Source organism: Coregonus clupeaformis, unplaced genomic scaffold, assembly GCF_020615455.1.
Source record: "Coregonus clupeaformis isolate EN_2021a unplaced genomic scaffold, ASM2061545v1 scaf0217, whole genome shotgun sequence".
NCBI lineage: Eukaryota > Metazoa > Chordata > Actinopteri > Salmoniformes > Salmonidae > Coregonus > Coregonus clupeaformis.
Window position 1 is genome coordinate 440001 of NW_025533672.1, and position 8882 is coordinate 448882.

Consider the following 8882-nt stretch of genomic DNA (forward strand, 5'->3'; position numbering starts at 1 on the left):
CCCTAGCAGGGTGTTGATATCTCACTGCTCTCTAGTCTCTCTCTAGAAGGGTGTTGTATCTCACTGCTCTCTAGTCTCTCTCTCTAGCAGGGTGTTGATATCTCACTGTTCTCTAGTCTCTCTCTCTAGAAGGGTGTTGATATCTCACTGCTCTCTAGTCTCTCTCTAGCAGGGTGTTGATATATCACTGCTCTCTAGTCTCTCTCTAGCAGGGTGTTGATATCTCACTGCTCTCTAGTCTCTCTCTAGCAGGGTGTTGATATCTCTCTGCTCTCTAGTCTCTCTCTCTAGCAGGGTGTTGATATCTCGCTGCTCTCTAGTCTCTCTCTAGCAGGGTGTTGATATCTCACTGCTCTCTAGTCTCTCTCTAGCAGGGTGTTGATATCTCACTGCTCTCTAGTCTCTCTCTAGCAGGGTGTTGATATCTCACTGCTCTCTAGTCTCTCTCTAGCAGGGTGTTGATATCTTACTGCTCTCTAGTCTCTCTCTAGCAGGGTGTTGATATCTTACTGCTCTCTAGTCTCTCTCTAGCAGGGTGTTGATATCTTACTGCTCTCTAGTCTCTCTAGCAGGGTGTTGATATCTTACTGCTCTCTAGTCTCTCCCTAGCAGGGTGTTGATATCTTCTGCTGCTCTCTCTCTAGCAGGGTGTTGATATCTCTCTGTTCTCTAGTCTCTCTCTAGCAGGGTGTTGATATCTTACTGCTCTCTAGTCTCTCTCTAGCAGGGTGTTGATATCTCTGCTGCTATCTCTCTAGCAGGGTGTTGATATCCCGCTGCTCTCTAGTCTCTCTCTAGCAGGGTGTTGATATCTCACTGCTCTCTAGTCTCTCTCTAGCAGGGTGTTGATATCTTACTGCTCTCTAGTCTCTCTCTAGCAGGGTGTTGATATCTTACTGCTCTCTCTCTAGCAGGGTGTTGATATCTCGCTGCTCTCTAGTCTCTCCCTAGCAGGGTGTTGATATCTCGCTGCTCTCTCTCTAGCAGTGTGTTGATATCTCACTGCTCTCTAGTCTCTGGATCCACAGCAGTCTGGCGCCTCTGAGTGTGTGTGTGTTTATCCCCTCTCTCAGGTGTACACCTCTCACGGCCCTACGGTCGTCATGCCAACCTGGTTCTGCTCCAGGGATTGGTTCCAGCGGGTCGGATCATTCGACGAGGGCGGCAAGGTGAGACTCCACCCGTAAAACCTGTCCACCAATCAGAATCACTGTGACACGCAAGTCACATTTTTAATCTAAAACCGACCACTTACGCAGATTTGAATTAATTGAATAGCGGTCCACCTAGTCTATCAAGAGGGCGAAATACCCTTTCAGATCTGCTCAGGGGTTAGGGGTCAAGATGTGCAAGCACAAGACTGCAATAAGTGGATAGGGGTTAGTGGTAGATTTGGGGTTGTGAAGAACCCTCTAATTTGTCCAACATTGTTCAAATGGATTTGTGATCAAATGTGTGACCTCACTCTTCCCTTCCCACACGCCACACTCCATCCCAACCCTTATTTTCCTCTCCTCTCCTCTCCTCTCCTCTCCTCTCCTCTCCTCTCCTCTCCTCTCTCCTCTCTCTCCTCTCCTCTCCTCTCCTCTCCTCTCTCCTCTCCTCTCCTCTCCTCTCCTCTCCTCTCCTCTCCTCTTCTCTCTCCTCTCCCTCCCTCTCCTCTCTCTCCTCTCCTCTCCTCTCTCTCCTCTCCTCTTCTCTTCTCTTCTCTTCTCTTCTCTTCTCTTCTCTTCTCTTCTCTTCTCTTCTCTTCTCTCTCTTCTCTTTCTTCTTTCTCTTCTCTTCTCTTCTCTTCTCTTCTCTTTCTTCTCTTCTCTTCTCTTCTCTTCTCTTCTCTTCTCTTCTCTTCTCTTCTCTTCTCTTCTCTTCTCTTCTCTTCTCTTCTCTTCTCTTCTCTTCTCTTCTCTTCTCTTCTCTTCTCTTCTCTTCTCCAGGGAGTTCCAGAGGATCTGTTGTGGTTCTATCAGAGTGTTGGTCAGGGAGGAGGTGTGGTCAGAGTGGACCAGTGTTTACTAGTCTACCGCTACCATCAACAAGCTGCTACACACTCTGTCCTGGAGTAAGACACGCACACACAGCCACGCTTACACACACAACATGTCCTCCAGCTACACACAGCTGTCCAGCTAGCATTCCCATGTGCCCCTTCCTGACACACACACACTCAGCTCTGGAATTCCAGAGTCTCCGACTGTGTGTGTGTGTGCCCCCCCCGCCAGGCCCTTTCCAACCTCTATAGCCACACACACGTAGTCCACGCGTAGTGGAAACCCTATTTCTGTAAAGACTCAGAAGGAGAAGACCTCTCCTTCCCTTTCCTCACCCCCTCCCTCTCATCCCCTCTTTCCTGTTATCACTCCTTCCTTCCCCCCCTCCGTCTGTCGGTCGTATATCTAACCTTGTTGACGCGCTGTCATGATGCACTCCTTTACAAATCATCCTCTCTCTCCTTCTCTCTTCCCTCTCCTCTCTCTCTCCTCCCTCTCTCCTCCCTCTCTCCTCTCTCGCTTCTCTCTTCTCCTTTCTCTCCTCTCTCTCCTCTATCTCCTCCCTCTCCCCTCCCTTTCTCCTCTCTCTCCTCCCTCTCTCCTCTCTCTCCTCCCTCTTCTCTCTCGCTCCTCTCTTCCCTCTCCTCTCTCTTCTCTCTCCTCCCTCTCTCTCCTCCCTCTCTCTTCTCTCTTCTCTCTCCTCCCTCTCGCTCTCTCTCTCTCCTCTCTCTCATCCCTCTCTTCTCTCCTCCTCTCTTCTCTCCTCCTCTCTCTCTCTCCTCTCTCTCTCTCTCTTTGCCACCATCTTACCTCTCCAGACACACTTCTGAGTCAATCCCTCTACGATGACATATATTGTGTGTGTGTGTGTGTGTCCTCACACTGCGTGTATATATTTCTATGTGTTAATCTAGGTCCCCCTAAATCAAAGCATCAGTGAAACTGTTTAGGGAAGGAATATGGGGACCACCCATGCATGGTGTATTTGGTGTGTGTGTGTTTAATTGATGTGCGTGAGTACACTTGTGTCTCTGTGTGTGTGTGTGTGTGTGTGTGTGTGTGTGTGTGTGTGATATTTGACTAGAACCATGGTTTATGGTGGCGGGTAGTGTTTGTCATGGAGGCCCAGTGTTTTAGTCAAACCATCAGAGGATGAGCTCACACTAATGTCTCCATATGATAACTATCAGGGTTATAGGTGTCTGTGTGTGTGTGTGTGTGTGTTACGTGCGTGCACACTTGTATGTGTGTGTGGTCCATGTCTGTAACTCCTCCCCTGTCCTCCGGTCTCCAGGGAAACCATTTGGAACCTCCGTGTGGCCTTCCTCCAGGAGAGAGTTATCAACCAATGGGAATCCTTCACCATATGGAATGCTGGGAAACAGGGCCGGAAACTCTACCGCTGCCTCAGTCCCTCCAATCAGAAGAAGGTATGTACCTCTCACCAGCCAATCACAAAAGGCTATGCAACACTTGCTAGCCAATCAGGAGAGGTTAATGAAACTCCCAATAGCCAATTAGGTTGCATCTTCCACAATCACTGCTCTCTGATTGGTACTAGGATCAGGTGACCCTCCCCAGAACACAGTGCTGACCTTAGATCTGTTTGTAGGGTCAATGATCCTTTATCCTATGTACTCTGCCCCATCACGACAACATATGGCTGCATCCCAAATGATACCCTATTCCCTATACAGTGCACTACTTTTGACCAGAGCCTTACAGGCTGAATATGGGGCCATTTGGTCAAATGTAGTGCACTAATTAGGGAATAGGGTGCCACTTGGGACACTGTGTTGAGACACTAGTATGAGGAGCCAGCTGGACCCAACTGGTCATAATGGGTCATGGATCACTATCTGCTGTTACACTGACTGATACGCCAGACAACGCCCAAGCAAACTCTGTGTGTGTGTGTGTGTGTGTGTGTGTGTGTGTGTGTGTGTGTGTGTGTGTGTGTGTGTGTGTGTGTGTGTGTGTGTGTGTGTGTGTGTGTGTGTGTGTGTGTGTGTGTGTGTGTGTGTGTGTGCGTGCGTGCATTGGTCACTTTTCGTATATGGCTTCTGTGTGTTTGAGAGAGAGTGTGAGAAATAGTGTGTGTGCATGCATTTACAAACGTGTGTTGGTGTGTGTGTTGGTCAGGTCCGAGCGTTCTGCGATGTGGACGAGAAAAAGATCAAGAAAGGCTTCTACACCTATGAGGAGTCCAAGGTGAGACCCTACACTCTAGAACCAAACGACCATAGATACCACAACACTCTAGAACCAAACGACCATAGATACCACAACACTCTAGAACCAAACGACCATAGATACCACAACACTCTAGAACCAAACGACCATAGATACCACAACACTCTAGAACCAAACGACCATAGATACCACAACACTCTAGAACCAAACGACCATAGATACCACAACACTCTAGAACCAAACGACCATAGATACCACAACACTCTAGAACCAAACGACCATAGATACCACAACACTCTAGAACCAAACGACCATAGATACCACAACACTCTAGAACCAAACGACCATAGATACCACAACACTCTAGAACCAAACGACCACAGATACCACAACACTCTAGAACCAAACGACCATAGATACCACAACACTCTAGAACCAAACGACCATAGATACCACAACACTCTAGAACCAAACGACCATAGATACCACAACACTCTAGAACCAAACGACCATAGATACCACAACACTCTAGAACCAAACGACCATAGATACCACAACACTCTAGAACCAAACGACCATAGATACCACAACACTCTAGAACCAAACGACCATAGATACCACAACACTCTAGAACCAAACTACCATAGATACCACAACACTCTAGAACCAAACTACCATAGATACCACAACACTCTAGAACCAAACTATCATAGAAACCACAACACTCTAGAACCAAACTACCATAGATACCACAACACTCTACAACCAAACTACCATAGATACCACAACACTCTAGAACCAAACTACCATAGATACCACAACACTCTAGAACCAAACGACCATAGATACCACAACACTCTAGAACCAAACGACCATAGATACCACAACACTCTAGAACCAAACGACCATAGATACCACAACACTCTAGAACCAAACGACCATAGATACCACAACACTCTAGAACCAAACGACCATAGATACCACAACACTCTAGAACCAAACGACCATAGATACCACAACACTCTAGAACCAAACTACCATAGATACCACAACACTCTAGAACCAAACTACCATAGATACCACAACACTCTAGAACCAAACTATCATAGAAACCACAACACTCTAGAACCAAACTACCATAGATACCACAACACTCTACAACCAAACTACCATAGATACCACAACACTCTAGAACCAAACGACCATAGATACCACAACACTCTACAACCAAACTACCATAGATACCACAACACTCTACAACCAAACTATCATAGATACCACAACACTCTACAACCAAACTACCATAGATACCACAACACTCTACAACCAAACTATCATAGATACCACAACACTCTACAACCAAACTATCATAGATAACGCAACACTCTAGAACCAAACGACCATAGATACCACAACACTCTACAACCAAACTACCATAGATACCACAACACTCTACAACCAAATTACCATAGATACCACAACACTCTACAACCAAACTATCATAGATAACGCAACACTCTAGAACCAAACGACCATAGATACCACAACACTCTAGAACCAAACGACCATAGATACCACAACACTCTACAACCAAACTACCATAGATACCACAACACTCTAGAACCAAACTACCATAGATACCACAACACTCTACAACCAAACTATCATAGATAACGCAACACTCTAGAACCAAACTATCATAGATACCACAACACTCTACAACCAAACTATCATAGATACCACAACACTCTAGAACCAAACTACCATAGATACCACAACACTCTACAACCAAACTACCATAGATATCAGATCAGATCCTGGAGCTAAGCTACCACAGATGGAGAAGTCATAACCATGTAGTTGTTTCCTGTCCTCCTTTTCCCTCCTGTCTTCCTCCCAGGAGAGGCCCAAGCCTAAGATCCCTGTCCTGCACTACAGAGACGCCTCTCCACCCTGCATCATCTGTGTCAAGCTGGTGAGTGGAGAACGTGTGTGTGCGTCTGCGTCTGTGTGTGTGTGTGTCCTGTTGTTCATTGTTCCAGATCGTATCTCCGCCAGGTCTGTAATCTCTGCTAATGGTATAATGAGCTAGGGCGTGTGCCCTGACCCACACACACACACACACACACACACACACACACACACACACACACAGCCTGCTGATCTTTGACTGCAGCATAATATTTTTTACCATAAACCTCTCACTGGTACTTTGATCTCACACTTTTCCTAAATAAAGATATAAAACAGTTATAAATCCTTAGTAACAACCAGACAGGGTATAATATAATTAAGTGATAATGCCTTCAAAGCCGGTGTTTGGAGGATATATTGGCACCGGCAAACCATGCCAATATATCCTCCAAACACTGGCTTCGAGGGCATTATCAAATCAAATTGTATTTGTCACATGCGCCGAATACAACAGGTGTAGACCTTACCGTGAAATGCTTACTTTCAAGCCCTTAACCAACAATGCAGTTTTACGAAAATAGAGTTAAGAAAATAAATTATCACTTTTATACAACGGGTTACCAACATTATTTTGATGAATTTATTCATACTATTTAATCCTTCCACAAGATGTAGCTCCGACACAAATGTAAGGTTGCTACCCAAGCTGGCTGGTCGTTCGTTCAATCGGTTCGGTTGCCAGAGACGTGACCCAGTCGTTCAGTCTTTTTGTTCTGTATATGTGGATGCGACCCAGTTGTTCGTTCTAAATGTTCCATTGCCATACTGGCTGGCAACGTTCTTATCCCTTGCTTGCTAGCTAGCCAACTACAGCTAACTTACAGTCACATCAAAAAGTGTAGCCAGAATAACAACAAAGTAGGTGCATTTGCATTTGTTAAGCTCTTTTCTAGTGACATTTATTTGGATACATCCATTACAATGAGCTAATGAGGCGCGATTTCACCTGGCATAGAACGCTGTTGTTCAGAGGAGCTAGCCAACAACACAGCAAACACAACCACTTCAAACTGAAGCTGGAAAGACTGCAATCTACCTACACTTCGTTTCGTTTTACCTTTGTTTATATCCATAAAAATGATCCCAGCTGATTCATGATTTGGACTGGCTGAGAAACGCTGCCTGCCTCTCTGTCTCCTCCCGACTCACGACACGTTCATTACTATCGGACAGCAGGAGATCAAAGTTGAATATTGAAACAATGTTGCAAATTCTAGAGAGACAGACATCAAGGTTTATACAAATCTACCCTGTTGAAAACTAAATGTTAGTCTAAAAGATGCTTTTTATAGTGGAGATCAAGTTTATAAATTGCCTGGCTGGGCTGATGAGACAGTGGATTGCGAAGTCAGATGGAACAGAGTAAATAGGCATTTCAACATCATAGCTTTAGCCGGTGGTAACTTGTGGAATAGACACTGGCTGGAATGAGGTTTTAACCAATCAGCATTCAGGATTAGACCCACCCGTTGTATAAATAAAGATAAAAAAACAGTTATAAAGCCTTAGTAACAACCATACAGGGTATAATATAGTTTTAAAGCCTTCCTAAAAGTTATTTGGTGATCCTTTAACTGGGGGAATTTAATTGCCTCTGGGATGAGTGTACACGCACACACATACACACACACACACACACACACACACACACACAAGCACATTGCCTCTGGGTTTAGAAAACACACATACTCTGTTGGCCAGCCCAGGCAGACAGACAGTTAATGGTGTATTTATCACAATATGAGCTGCATGCAGCTTTTACAGACTGGCCCGCCTCCCATAGCTTCTAATTGGCCAATTATGGGAATTGGGATCAGTGATTATCCAGTCAGAGGACACTGGGACCTGGACTCAATCACACACACACACACACACACACACACACATTCAGCAGACATACACACACACCAGACACGCTCACAAACACACCTGGAGCCAATCACACAATTAATTCTTAAACATACCGATATGTCACAAGGACCAGATTGTGTTCAATTCCATTTCAGTTAAATTTTCAATGAGGAACATCTGGAGTTTAATTAGGTTTACTTTCTGAATTGACTGGAAATGAAATGGAATTGACCCCAACCCTGGTCCTTATCTCTTTAAAATGTTGACCAATCAGATGCCAGAGATAACTAAAAACAGGAAGTGACCTCACCTACAGACAGGAAGTAGGAGACTGACCATGGGCGTTGGTGATAATTAGAGCGATGACCAGCATGTCCTCCTCACTCTCTCTTTTCATGTTCTGTCGCTTGGTCCTCCCAGGACATGACCGGAGGAGTGTTTGAAGAGAACCTGAAGTCTCTCCATCTGGAAGAAGGAGTGGACTACTACCACTTCAACTGACACTGGGATGGAGAGATGGAGAGGGAGGAGGGTGGGCCACTACCACTTCAACTGACACTGGGATGGAGAGATGGAGAGGGAGGAGGGTGGGCCACTACCACTTCAACTGACACTGGGATGGAGGGATGGAGAGATGGAGAGATGGAGGGATGGAGAGATAAGGGAATGGAGGGGGGGAGTGGAAACAAATGAAGGGGTCTGGTAGATGGAAATGGGAATTCAGTGTTTGAGGGCTGGACGCTGAGAAGGATAGATGGACTATGACAGTCATCTATTGGTGTGTGTGTGTGTGTGTGTGTGTGTGTGTGTGTGTGCCTGCTATTTTGTTTGTGTAATATGTGTGGCAGCATGTCCATGTTGATCGTGGAATTGAAA

The 8882-nt window shown here is 45.6% G+C and overlaps 1 pseudogene; it reads left to right on the top strand.

Annotated features, from left to right (window-relative positions):
• The window catches only part of LOC123484179, a 30413-nt pseudogene extending 21531 nt beyond the window's left edge, over nucleotides 1–8882 (top strand).